The following is a 15,130-nucleotide window of genomic DNA, read 5'->3' on the forward strand; positions in this document are numbered from 1 at the left end:
GATCCTGGCTGCTGGCTCTGAAGAGAGCAACAGATCTCCCGGCACAGCGCTTGAGCTCTGCTAAGTGACAGACTGCCTCCTCAAGTGGATCTCTGACTCCTATGCCTCCTGACTAAGAGATACCTCTCAGTAGGGGCCTACAGACACCTCATACAGGAGAGCTCCAGCTGGCATCTGGTGGGTGCCCCTCTGGGACAAAGCTTCCAGAACAAGGAGCAGGCAGCAATCTTTGCTGTTCTGCAGCCTCTGCTGGTGATATCCAGGCAAACAGGGTGTGGAATGGACCTCCAGCAAACTCCAGCAGACCTGCAGCAAAGGGGCCTGACTGTTAGAAGGAAAACTAACAAACAGAAAGGAATAGCATCAATATCAACAAAAAGGACGTCCACACAGAAACCCCATCCAAATGTCACCAGCATCAAAGCCCAAAGGTACATAAATCCACAAAGATGAGGAAAAAACAGTGCAAAAAGGCTGACAATTCCAAAAACAAGAACACCTCTTCTCCTCTAAAGGATACAACTTCTCGCCGGCAAGGGAACAAAACTGAACTGAGAATGTGTTTAAGGAACCAACAAAAGTAGGGTTTAGAAAGTGGGTAATAATGAACTTCACAGAGCTAAAGGAGCATGTTCTAACCCAATGCAAGGAAGCTAAGAACCTTGAAAAAAGATTAGAGGAATTGCTAACTAGAATAACCAGTTTAGAGAAGGACATAAATGACCTGATGGAGCTGAAAAATACAGCATGAGAACTTCATGAAGTATACACAAGTATCGATAGCTGAATCAATCAAATGGAAGAAAGGATATCAAAGATTAAAGATCAACTTAATGAAATAAAGCATGAAGACAAGATTAGAGAAAAGGAATAAAAAGGAAAGAACAAAGCCTCCAAGAAATATGGGACTATGTGGAAAGACCAAATCTGTGTTTGATTGGTGTACCTAAAAGTGACAGGGAGAATGGAACCAAGTTGGAAAACACTCTTCAGGATATTATCCAGGAGAACTCCCCCAACCTAGCAAGGCAGGCCAACATTCAAATTCAAGAAATACGGAGAACACTGCTAAGATACTCCTCAAGAAGAGCAACTCCAAGACACATAATCCTCAGATTCACCAGGGTTGAAATGAAGGAAAAAATGTTAAGCGCAGTCAGAGAGAAAGATCAGGTTACCCACAAAGGGAAGCCCATCAGACTCACAGCAGATGTTTCTGCAGAAACCCTGCATGCCAGAAGAGAGTGGGGGCCAATATTCAACAATCTTAAAGAAAAGAATTTTCAACCCAGAATTTCATATCCAGCCAAATTTAGCTTCAAAAGCAAAGGGGAAATAAAATCCTTTATAGACAATCAAATGCTGAGAGATTTTGTCACCATCAGGCCTGCCTTACAGGAGCTCCTGGTAGAAGCACTAAATATGGAAAGGAAAAACTGGTACCAGCCACTGCAAAAGCATAACAAATTGTAAAGACCATCAACACTATGAAGAAGCTGTCAACTAATGAGCAAAATAACCAGCTAGCATCATAATGACAGGATCAAATTCACATATAGCAATATTAACCTTAAATGTAAACAGGCTAAATGCCCCAATTAAAACACATAGACTGGAAAACTGGACAAAGAGTCAAGACTCATTGGTGTTCTAGTTTCAGGAGACCCATCTCAAGTTCAAAGACACACATAGGCTCCAAATAAAGGGATGGAAGAATATTTACCAAGCAAATAGAAAGAATAAAAAAAAAAAAAAGTAGAGGTTGCAATCCTAGTCTCTGACAAAACAGACTTTAAACCAACAAAGATCAAAAAAGATAAAGACGGACATTACATAATGGTAAAGGGATCAACACAACAAGAAAAGCTAACTTTCTAAATATATATGCACCCAATACAGGAGCATCCATATTCATAAAGCAAGTTCTTAGAGACCTACAAAGAGACTGAGACTCCCACACAATAATGGTGGGAGACTGTAACACCCTGCTATCAATATTAGACACATCGACAAGATAGAAAATTAACAAGGATATTCAAGACTTGAACTCAGCTCTGGACCAAGCGGATCTAATAGACATTTACAGATTTCTCCACCCCAAATCAATAGAATATACATTCTTTTCAGCACCGTAGAACAAGCATTGTACTTATTCTAAAACTGACCACATAATTGGAAGTAAAACACTCCTCAGCAAATGCAAAAAACAAAAATCATAACAGTCTCTCAGACCACAGTGCAATCAAATTAGAACTCAGGATTAAGAAACTCACTCAAGGCCGGGCGCGGTGGCTCAAGCCTGTAATCCCAGCACTTTGGGAGGCCGAGGCGGGTGGATCACGAGGTCAAGAGATTGAGACCATCCTGGTCAACATGGTGAAACCCCGTCTCTACTAATACAAAAAATTAGCTGGGCACGGTGGTGCGTGCCTGTAATCCCAGCTACTCAGGAGGCTGAGGCAGGAGAATTGCCTGAACCCAGGAGGCGGAGGTTGCGGTGAGCCGAGATCGCGCCATTGCACTCCAGCCTGGGTATCAAGAGCGAAACTCCGTCTCAAAAAAAAAAAAAAAAAAAAGAAAGAAACTCACTCAAAACCACACATGGAAACTGAGCAACCTGCTCCTGAATGACTACTGGGTAAATAATGAAATTAAGGCAGAAATAAATAAGTTATTTGAAACCAAAGAAAAGAAAGACTCAATGTACCAGAATCTCTTGGACACAGCTGAAGCAGTGTTTAGAGGGAAATTTATAGCAACAATGCCCACAGGAGAAAATGGGAAAGATCTAAAATCGACACCCCAACATTGCAATTAAAGGAACTAGGGAAGCAAGACCAAACAAATTCAAAAGCTAGCACAAGACAAGAAATAACTTAAGATCAGCATGGAACTGAAGGGGATAGAGACACGAAAAACCCTTGAAAAAAATCAATGAATCCAAGAGCTAGTTTTTTTTTCTAAAGATTACAAAAAGATAGACTTCTAGCCATAATAATAAAGAAGAAAAGAAAGAAAAATCAAATCGACACAATAAAACATGATAAAGAGATGTCACCACTGATCCCACAGAAATACAAACTGCCATCAGAGAATAAGATAAACACCACTACGCAAATGAACTAGAAAATCTAGAAGAAATGGATAAATTCCTGAACACACACACCCTCCCAAGAGTGAACTAGGAAGAAGTCGATTCCCTGAACAGAACAATAACAAATTCTGAAATTGAGGCAGTAATTAATAGCCTACCAACCAAAGAAAACCCAGGACCAGACAAACTTACCACCGAATTCTACCAGAGGTAAAAAGAGGAGCTGGTACCAATCCCCTTGAAACTATTCCAAACTATAGAAAAAGATGGACTCCTCCTTAACTCATTTTATGAGGCCAACTTCATCCTGATACCAAAACCCAGCAGAGACACAACAAAAAAAGAAAATTTCAGGCCAAAATCCCTGATGAACATTGATGCAAAAATCCTCAATAAAATACTGACAAAACAAATCCAGCAACACATCAAAAAGCTTATCTACCACAGTTAAGTCGGCTTTATCCCTGGGATGCAAGTCCTGTTCAACATATGCAACTCAATAAACCAAATTTACCACATAAACAGAAGCAATGACAAAAACCAGATGATTATCTCAATAGATGCAGAAAAGGCCTTCAATAAAATTCAACGCCCCTTCATGCTAAAAATTCTCACTAAATTAGGTATCGGTGGAATGTATCTCAAAATAATAAGAGCTATTTATGAAAAACCCACAGCCAATATTACACTAAATGGGCAAAAGCTAAAAACATTCCCTTTGAAAACCGGCACAAGACAAGGATGTCCTCTCTCACCACTCCTATTCAATGTAAGAAAGTTCTGGCCAGGGAAATCAGGCAAGAGAAAGAAATAAAGGGTATTCAAATAGGAAAAGAGGAAGTTAAATTGTCTCTGTTTGCAGATGACATGATAGCATATTTAGAAAACCCCATAGTCTCCGGCCAAAATCTCCTTAAGCTGATAAGCAACTTCAGTAAAATCTCAGGATACAAAATCAATGTGCAAAAATCACAAGCATTCCTATATACCAGTAACAGACAAACACAGAGCCAAATCATGAGTGAACTTCCATTCACAATTGCTACAAAGTGGATAAAATACCTAGGAATACAACTTACAAGGGATGAGCAGGACCTCTTCAAGGAAAACTAAAACCACTGCTCGAGGAAATAAGAGAAGACACAAACAAATAAAAAATGTTCCATGCTCATGGATAGAAGAATCGATGTCATAAAAATGGCCATACTGCCCAAAGTAATCTATAGATTCAATGCTATCCCTATCAAGCTACCACTGACTTTCTTCACAGAATTAGAAAACACTTCTTTAAATTTCATATGGAACCAAAAGAGCCCATATAGCCAAGACAATCCTAAGCAAAAAAAAAACAAACAAACAAAGCTGGAGGCATCATGCTACTTGACTTCAAATTATACTACAGGCCACAGTAACAAGAACAGCATGGTACTGGTACCAAAACAGATATATAGACCAGTGAAACAGAACAGAGGCCTCAGAAATCACACCATACATCTGCAACCATCTCATTTTTGACAAACCTGACAAAAACAAGCAATGGAGAAAGGATTCTCTAGATAATAAATGGTGTTGGGAAAACTGGCTAGCCATATGCAGAAAACTGAAACTGGACCATTCCCTACACCTTATACAAAAATTAACTCAAGATGGATTAAAGACTTAAATATAAGACCAAAAAAACATAAAAACCCTAGAGGAAAACCTAGTCAATACCATTCAGGACATAGGCATGGGCAAAGACTTCATGATTAAAACACCAAAAGCAGTGGCAAAAAAAGCCAAAAGTGACAAATGGGATCTAATTTAAGTAAAGAGCTACTGCACAGCAAAAGAAACTATCATCAGACTGAACAGGCAACCTATAGAATGGGAGAAAATGTATGCAGTCTATCTGTCAGACAAAGGGCTAATATCCAGAATCTACAAGGAACTTAAATTTATAAGAAAAAAAACATCAAAAAGTGGGCAAAGGATATGAATGGACACTTCTCAGAAAAAGACATTTATGTGGCCAAGAAACATATGAGAAAAAGCTCATCATCAGTGGTTATTGGAGAAATGCAAATCAAAACCGCAATGAGATACTATCTCATGGCAGTGAGAATGGCAATCATTAAAAAGTCAGGAAACAACAGATGCTGGAGAGGATGTAGAGAAATAGGAACGTTTTTACACTGTTGGTGGGAGTGTAAATTACTTCAACCAATGTGGAAGATAGTGTGGCGATTCCTCAAGGATCTAGAAATGGAAATACCATTTAACCCAGCAATCCCAATACTGGGTATATAACCAAAGGATTATAAATCATTGTACTGCAAAGACATATGCACACAATGTTTATTGCAGCACTATTCACAATAGCAAAGACTTGGAGCCAACCCAAATGCCCATCAATGATAGACTGGATAAAGAAAATGTGGCACATACACACTATGGAATACTATGCAGCCACATAAAAGGGTAGGTTCATGTCCTTTGCAGGGACATGGATGAAGCTGGAAACCATTATTCTCAGCAAACTAACAAAAGAACAAAAAATTGAACACTGCATGTTCTCACTCATAAGTGGGAGTTGAACAATGAGAACTCATGGACACGGGGAGAGGAACATCACACACTGGGGCCTGTTGGGGAGTGGGAGGCTAGGGGCAGGATAGCACTAGGAGAAATACTTAATTTAGATGATGGGTTGATGGATGCAACAAACCACCATGGCACGTCTATACCTACATAATAAATCTGCACATTCTGTGCATGTATCACAGGACTCAAATACACTGAAACCTCCACCTCCTGGGTTCAAGCAATTCTTCTGCTTCAGCCTCCAGAGTAGATGGGACTACAGGCATGTACCACCATGACCAGCTAATTTTTGTATTTTTAGTAGAGATGGTAATACAAAATTTTGTATTTTTAGTAGACCATATTGGCCAGGCTGGTCTCAAACTCCTGACCTTGCGATCTGCTCACCTCGATCTCCCAAAGTCCTGGGATTATAGGTGTCAGCCATTGCGCCTGGCCCTGAGTACACTTTTGTACCTACTGAGACATCTAAATACAGATGTTGGCTGTCAAATACAAATATTGGGAGTAAGAGAAGTTGTCTAGCTACAATATAAACATTTGTGGTTATCAGTCATTTGCATCAATCAATCCTTTAGTGATATCTCTGCTGTGTGGATTTTCCTATAGCAGTTGTTCTCACGCAGGTGCAATTTTGTCCATGAGGAAATATCTAGGGGTGCAATTTTGTCCATGAGGAAATATCTAGGAATATCTAAAGACATTTTTGGTGTCACAACTCAGGGAAGGAGTTGGTACTGGCATCTAGCATGTAGCAGGTAGAGGCCAGGTATGCTGCTAAACGTTTTAAAGTACACAGAACAATCTCCTACAACAAACATTTACCCAGTCCAAATTGTCAGTCTTCTGAGGTGAGAAATCCTGTTCTATGGTAAACTCAATTTAGACCTTACTATTTTCCTGACCCACAGGGCTCCTAAGTGTTCCATTTTTGTGGATCTCATAAATTCCCACACTTCTGATGTTGTCACCATCTTTAACTTGCCATGACACCATTTTACAATGACTCTCCGTATCATAACCAGCCCTTTGCACCAAGACTACTCTGGTGGAGCTACATGGACACAGGTACTATTATTGACTTGATGAAAGTTACATTTAAAGTCATCCCTAGCACCAGAAGCATGAGTTCTTTTATAATTCACAATTTGAGTCTCCTGAACACTAGGATTAAAGAAAAACTTGTCCTTATAAATAAATTCGATCACTACTCATAAGACACTGAATTTAAAAGGTATCTTCAATGTGCTGAAGGTAACCTTTAGGGTGTGTATAAATAATTGCTATGTTAGACATAATGTTTTATCCCAAGTGGTAACCTAGGCTACAAGTATAGAGAAATGGCTTAAAATGGAAATCTGAAGATATCTGAGATACATCCCTAGGTTTTTGAGGTTGATGTCAATAACATCCACGTACCCTATAAACCACTACTTGGTCTTCCTCTGATAGTTACTTTCTTACACTTTTCTGATCATCCACTTGAAAAATATTAACTTGCTTTGCCTATAAAAGCCATACAGTTGCTTCTGATGAGGCTTTATTAACCATATTAATTTTAGAGATTCACTGTCAAAATAAACCAATTCAGTAGGAGCTCTTTTTATTTTAGCAAGAATCTAATACAGGCAATGTACGATTCTTAAGGACCTATTAAAAAGCCCAACAACATGTCTGAATTCATAGGCTCTGATCCAATGACGTGGAGACCAGCAGACCATTAAAATTAATTGAAAGTGCTGAACCATTTCAAGATTGATTTATTTTGTATTACAAAAAATTAAATAAAACAGGGGGTGCTAAGTTAGCCTCTGCCCTGAAGAATTAGTCTAAAATTACAATTGAAATGTCTCAAATGAAATTATTGTAAAACTCATTAAGATATATATTAGGTTTCCAAATCACACTTACGCTCTTTGTAATTTAAATACTGAGCTACCCTCATTTAGAAATAACTTGCCTCTCAACTGTGAGCATGTAGCCAGGATTCTGATCAATTTGAGCATTTAGTGAGAACCTAGACTATATTACCTGTACAAAACCATCCATTTAGGTGACCTTTTTCTTTCTTTAGGGTGTAAAAAAAAAGTCTGAAAAGGAAAATGTTTCTCCTAAACCAAGACTATGTCATTTTGTTGAATTCTGCATTTTTCTTTATCATTCCTGGCATACAGGACATAACATTTGGGGGCATTTCCCCTGAAGTGTCTAAAGTGATTTCAATACCAGCCATTCCCGCATTTTCTGAACTAGTAGTAAAGGCAGGGAAAACCGGGAAATCCTCCCTATAAATAAAAACATCCACAACAAAGAGGTCAAATGACAAGCTTAAATCCTTGCACTTGCCAAGCCTCAGTCAGGCCTCATCTTGTATTTTTTCTCCCCTTCCCACACTGAACCACAGACACATCAGTCTTCCTTAGTTTCCCAACACACAGGGCCTCATTTGTTCACTGGCAGTTCTCATCGCCTGAATGTGCTTCTTTCCTCTCTTCAGGCAGCCAGCTTCCCATTCACCCATCACACACCTTTCTCAGGAACCTGCCCAGCCACCTCGCATGGAGCTAATTCCCAATGTTATATCCTCCTTTGACATTCTGGGTTTCCTCTAAAAACAATGTTTTGTAATTAATCAATAAACTGTATAAATATGTTTTAGTATCCTTCTCCTGCTAGAATTTAAACCTCAAGCAGACAAGGATTGCCTGTTTTATATTATCATCTCATCCCTTGAAACTAGCACAATGCCAGGAACATAGTACTCGATATATACGTTGAGTGAATGCATAAAAATAAACTTTCTGTTAACCTTGACCACATTCTTATTTTATTCATTAGTCTATTTTCTGAGTATATATATAATTGAGCGCAGTTTGCATTAAACGTGGTCCCATTTGACAGGCAAAAGATTCCCCCTCCCCGCCCCAATATTTCCCAAGGAATATAATTAGCTAATGTGTATATAGATTCTAAGTTGACAGGGAGTTAACAAATCTAAAGCTTTCATGGGTAAGGACAGTGTTTAATTCACAGAAATTAAAGATGAGGAATGTCAGTTAGTTAATCTCAGGCTGGAGAGAAAGAAGAATTGCCAGTTGCTGAGATCTTAGTCATTCTTTCGTGGCACATTTAAATGTTCCGACCATTTATTTATAATGAGGCACAGTGGGGAGCTAAAACGAACTTTCCTATATAATGCTTTGCCAGCGTTCCTGTGAAAGATTGGCACCATCTATTGCAGAGTCTTAGCTATTGCCTGTCACATGGTTACTCTACACGGGGGCAGCATGCTCAAATTCCTACAGGGGCCTATTAACACTTGAATGAAGCTGGTTGCAGAGAGCGGCTCTGCGGAAAACTGGAGCAGACTCCAATTAGCTGCAATCAATCCCTGCCATGTACAACATGGGGATCCAGTGTGGTTGTAAAATATCCTCGTTTTAAATGAGCCATTTTTAAAATCACTATATAGATTGTATACATTACACACACACACGTTATACACATATATAAGGTATATCTGGAATGGATACATTCAAGGACCACCAGGTTGCCAGTTGTGCCTCATAATCTCTATCTTTATTCTTCAGGGAACAGAGAATTGGCTATGGCAAGAAATGCAGCCTGGAGTAGACCCAGGTACTGTGTAGGGCAGAGATACTAGTCACAGCCAGGTATTATCCTCTTGGCTCAAAGTTCAAAGAATACAGCTTTACTTCCCCATCATCAATACCTTATCAATCTTCCTCTCTCTGAAACCAGGTTGGTGACAAACACAATGTTAATTTACCATATGAATAGAAAGCACCAGTTCCAACTTGTATTTGACCATATAAAGGTGCCCTGCTGGAGAAAATTTTAACATCATTCAATTTATGTTCCTTCCAATACAGTCTGTTTCTCTACTGATGAAAGAAAATTGCCATGCTGCTTTTCTTTTTTTTTATTCATTCATTTGTTGAGACATTTTTAAAATATTACAAAAATAGACTAAAACATGTACCTCCCATCAAAAGTTAAACACTATTGAAATGTTGTTTTTTGTTTTTTTTTTCTTTTTTTTTTTGAGACGGAGTTTCGCTCTTGTTGCCCAGGCAACAAGATCGTGCAATGGCGCGATCTCGGCTCACCGCAACCTCCGCCTCCTGGGTTCAGGCAATTCTCCTGCCTCAACCTCCTGAGTAGCTGGGATTACAGGCACGCGCCACCATGCCCAGCTAATTTTTTGTATTTTTAGTAGAGACGGGGTTTCACCATGTTGACCGGGATGGTCTCGATCTCTTGACCTTGTGATCCACCCGCCTCAGCCTCCCAAAGTGCTGGGATTACAGGAGTGAGCCACCACGCCAGGCCTGAAATGTTGTTATATTTGCTTCAAGTTTATTATTTACATAAATGGAATAAAATATTACAAATTAAGATTAAATTTCTTTGTCCCAATTCCTAGTCTCTTCATCTCTCCTTTCTTCAAGACCATTTCTTTGAGCTATATCTATCCAGTCCCTTTTACATTTTTACATGCAAATAAATGCATCAAATAGCAGCTGTATCATATTATTTTAGGTATTTTATTTGCATACAAGTCATCATGCTACTTGTAGCTTCTGCAATGTGTTTTTTTTGGTCATCACTCTGTGTCTATCCATAGATATGGGGACACGTACACACACTAGAGAGAAGAGAGAGAGAGAGAGAGAGAAGTTCATATTTTAACTTCTGTATAGTATTTCATTATATGAATATACTTTATTTCTTTTTCTTTTCCCAAACAATGGCATGTATGGCAGAACATGATGCAACATTGCCCCCAAAATTATCACTCAGAGAAAGAAGTATTCATACATTAGTTTCACAAAGTCTTTCATATTACAGTGAAATCTTTAATTTACTTTATTTCAAACCAAACGGCATTGCTGGGGAAGATACATTACCAGAAATAACTTTAAGCAATGTTATCTTTGGAAGAAGAAGGAGGAGAAGAGAAAATGGAGGAGAAGGAGGAAGAGGAGGAGGAGGAGGAGGAGAAAAAGAAGAAGAAAAACAAGAAGAAGAATGAGGGGAGGGGAGGGGGAAGGGAGAGGGGGGAGGGGGAAGGGAAGGGAAGGGGAAGGGAGGGGAGGGAGGGGAGGGAAGGGGAGAGGACAGGAGGAATTTAACATTGACTAGGTAATTACTATAAGTAATTGCAAGCGTGTGTGCCATTATGTATAAACCCTTTACAGATCACCTTAAAACAATACAATAATTGGTCAGGTTGTGGAGAGCAAATATATAACAAGACAAATGAATAAGCCAGCTGTCTTAATGTTAAGACATGGATCCTTGTAGTTGGGGTAAAAATTTCTAGAGAAACTGTTACAGGCTGATTTATAAATTACTGTACTAAATATACAATCATGTTGTCTGCAAATAGAGACAATTTGAGTTCCTCTTTATCTGTTTGAACACTCTTTATTTCTTTCTCTTGCCTGACTGCCTTGGCCAGAACTTTCAATACTATGTTGAATAGGAGTGGTGAGAGAGGGCATCCTTGTCTTGTGCTGGTTTTCAAAGGGAATGCTTCCAGTTTTTGCCCATTCAGTATGATATTGGCTGTGCATTTGTCACAAATAGCTCTTATTATTTTGAGATACGTTCCATCAGTTCCTAGTTTGTTGAGAGTTTTCAGCATGAAGGTTGTTGAATTTTGTCAAAGGCCTTCTCTGCATCTATTGAGATAATCATGTGGTTCTTGTCTTTGGTTCTGTTTATGTGATGGATTACATTTATTGATTTGCATATGTTGAACCAGCCTTGCATCCCAAAGATGAAGCCGACTTGATCGTGATGGATAAGCTTCTTTATGTGCTGTTGGATTTGATTTGCCAGTATTTTATTGAGGATTTTGACATCGATGTTCATCAGGGATATTGGCCTGAAATTTTATATTTTAGTTGTGTCTCTGCCAGGTTTTGGAATCAGGATGATGTTGGCTTCATAAAATGAGTTACGGAGGATTTCCTTTTTTTCTATTGTTTGGAATAGTTTCAGAAGAAATGGTACCAGCTCCTCTTTGTACCTCTGAAAGAATTTGGCTGTGAAACTGTCTGGTCCTGGGCTTTTTTTGGTTGGTAGGCTATTAATTGCTGCCTCAATTTCAGATCTTTTTATTGATCTATTCAGGCATTCAAGTTGTTACCGGTTTAGTCTTGGGAGGGTGTAAGTGAAGGGGAGTGTATTAGCTCAGGCCATCGTAAAAAATCCACACACTGGAAGAATTAAACAATAAAAACTTATTTTTACAATTCTTCTAAAGATTGGGAAATCCAAGATCAAAGTGTAGGCATGGCAGGTTTTATTCTGAGGCCTCTTCTCAGCTGGCAGGTGGCCACCCACTTGCTGTGCACTCCCCAGTGGCCTCTACTTTGTGTGCAGGGGTGAGGTTGGGGAGGAGCAGGAAAGCAAGCTCTATTAGATGAGTCCCCCACTATGGTCTTATTTAACCTTAAGTATTTCCATAAAGTCCCTATCTCCAAATACAGTAACACTGGGAAGTTAGGGCTTCCTCATATCAATTTTGGGAGGATACAAATAGTCAACTCATAGAAGGTGTCACTGTATATTTTTAGTTATCTTATATTCAGGCATGTGATAAATTCCATTAAATTTTTTTTTATTATAAATAATGTAGCAACAAACAAACATCCTTGTACTAGTTTCCTCATGCACATGACCAATTTTGTTTGAAAAACAAAAGTTTTTCTAGTGTATATGCCTAGAAGGAGAATTTCACATTACTTTCTTATTCTGCTAACATCTTTAGAATTCTATGCTACTTCTCAAAGGATTTTTTGTTTTTCAGGGGTCAAAGAGCCACTGCAAAATAGGCTGAAATCCCAGGTCAGTTCCCCTCAGAAGTCTTTCTAATAGCAGAGCCCTTTGAAGCACACCACTCTGTGCCAGCCAAGATGATCCTCCCTGGCTGGCTCCCTCACCCACCATTTGTGTATTAGGGACTGGGCAGAGTCACAGTCTCAAAGTGGCATTCACAGGAATGGGTCATGGGTTGGCCCCAAGAGATTCTGCCACTTGCTTTCAACCCATCTCTGCAGAGCAGACATCTCCCTCATTAGTATGGAATGCAGATCCCAGAACAAGAATCTGTGCATGGCCTCTGGGCATTCCAGCCAGAGCACTAGGATTTGGCCATTTCCAGGGCACAGAGAAGCCTCAAGAGGAAAAGAGGCTCTAGATGAAGGTAAATTCTCCCCTAATTAAGCTAAAGAGTGGAATTAACTGGAGATTTGAGAAAGAATATAAATCATTAGTAACTCAGAGAAGCCGCAGATCCAGAAGCAAAGCAAAGACAGAAAATATGGCTTTGTTCTCTATGTGGTAATTCTGTAAGTTTGTCCCTTGCTAAAGTAGAAGCTGAAAAGCTGATGTATTTGATGTCCCAGTGACTTCATTCAATGCAATGGGAAATACATAACCCCACAAAACTAGGTCCCCTCAGAGAAAGTTCCAATCCAAGTTTCCTGAAATAACTCAGAACCAACTAACCACTCAGGGTTACGGCCACAGGATTTGCGTAGCAATTCTCCTTTTGGATGGCTGTGGGACAAGGTGGCTGTGAGCCTCCGTTTCCTCCTCTACAACACAGAAATAATACCTATCTCACAGGTTTACTATGAAACTAAGTGTCACAGTGTACACAAGACCTCTAACATGGTCTCTATTACACAGGAAGAGTTTGATGCAAGTCAGCTAATTATATTTTCCTCTTTTCATTTTAAAAGAAACCAGAACCAATACTAATGCAAATATCAATGCTAATATTGATATAAATACTAATGAGATTAGTCATCGAACATTATTCTTTGTCATTCCATGCATCATCTCATTCAACTTTCACAGTCAGGTTGTATTATTTCAATATGTTCATATTACAAATGAGGAAACTGAGATTCAGAAGGTTAAGTGATTTGCCCAACATCAGACAGTGAGTGATAGGGAGAAATGGGACTTACACTAAATTAGGCCAATCTCACAGCTCCTTTTTTCACCGTGATGGATCCCCTTTGCAAAGCTTCTCCTTGCAATTTGCAAGTAAATTGGGGTGAGAGAAATCTCTAGGAGAACCTGATGTATATGCACACACCCCTGTTCTCCAAGAGTGGAACAAAATTAAAAGTCCTTAATGATATTGCCTTTTTAAATTTCTAAATAATATGGATTTGAGGGTTTTAGTCACATGAAGTTCTTGGATGGTGGATTCACCTCATCTCTTCATTCCACCTCTACAGATGCAACGGGGAAAGCCCACTACACTCTCTTGTTCTTGGACTTGAATGCACAGTCTCCAAATCTGATTGGCAGTTACCATGAGACAGTTTTTTGGTTTCTTTTTCTTTTTCGCTTTCTCTCTGTCTTTTAAACCCAATGCTTCTCTCCTCAGGCAAAAATTAAGCTTTCGTTCAAACTCAGAGGATTCAGTTTACTCTCGATTGAAGGACAAACATGCAAATGTTTTTCAAAAAAAACACACAACAACAACTGCAAGAAACCAATAACCATCTCTACTGGGGTTTGGAATAAATTTGGAGCTTGCATTGAAAGGTGGATATGTCCGACATTCTAAAAACTGACTTGAGGCCAAATAATGGAGGCCAAACTCCAAAAAAAGCAGACACTGCAGCAACTAGAAACGTGATCCATTTTCTTTTCTTTCTAGGTCTACTTCTTTCATTTATCTACTTCTAAGCACCCACACTGTGGAAGGGGCTGGGAGTCAAGGGCACTAAAGCATAGGCATTATGAGCAAGTTACTCGTAAGACAGTGGAGCTAGTGCTATGCTGCAGGAAAGCCCAGAGTGCCATCATAGCTATAAAAGCCACTCATTACTGAGTTCTGCTCTGTGCCAGACACAGTGCTTTACATGTGCTATTTTCTTTAATCTTTACAACATGACAAGGTCCTTATTATTACAAACATAGGAATGGAAACTCAGGTGACAGGACTCATCCAAGGTCACATTTGCTAAGTGGCAGAGATGGGATTTAAGTCTGGATCAACCTGATTTCAGAACCCAACCTCTTAATTCTGTAATACTGTCAAGAGAGCATAATGAAGGGACACAAAACCTACAGTGAAGGGCAATTAGGGAGGTCTTTCCAGAGGAGGCACCATGGGAATCTAGAACATATACACAATAGCCCAGGGGAAAGAGATGGCAAGTCACTTCCTATATTTGTACGTGGAGAGGCTGGAGGACAAGCTGGGCCAGGCCACAAAGAGCCCAATATGGCAGGCTGAGATGGGGCTTGGTCTGGAAAGTCATGAGAAGCCACTGAGGAATTTCAAGCAGGAAAATTAGATGTCTGGATTTTATTTTTATAATGATCACTCTAGCTGCTCTGTAGAAGTGTCCTAGAGGATGGCAAAACTAGATCATGGGAGACATGTCAGGCTAA

At 39.4% G+C, this 15,130-nt stretch overlaps 1 protein-coding gene across 13 annotated transcripts in view; it reads right to left on the reverse strand.

Moving 5' to 3' along the window:
• The window catches only part of PRELID2 (PRELI domain containing 2), an 856,521-nt gene that overhangs the window by 534,618 nt on the left and 306,773 nt on the right, over positions 1-15,130 (reverse strand). The window contains exon 7 of one of the 13 annotated variants that reach the window (XM_064366468.1): positions 11,899-11,925. The exons of the other annotated variants lie outside the window; for them this stretch is intronic. The gene's annotated coding sequence lies outside the window, so the exon portion shown is untranslated. Of the gene's footprint in view, positions 1-11,898; positions 11,926-15,130 lie in introns of those variants that run through there. 13 annotated transcript variants of the gene reach the window in all.

Source organism: Aotus nancymaae, unplaced genomic scaffold (assembly GCF_030222135.1).
Source record: "Aotus nancymaae isolate 86718 unplaced genomic scaffold, 86718_ANA_hifiasm-v0.15.2.pri h1tg000064l_1, whole genome shotgun sequence".
In the NCBI taxonomy this organism is placed as follows: Eukaryota; Metazoa; Chordata; class Mammalia; order Primates; family Aotidae; genus Aotus; species Aotus nancymaae.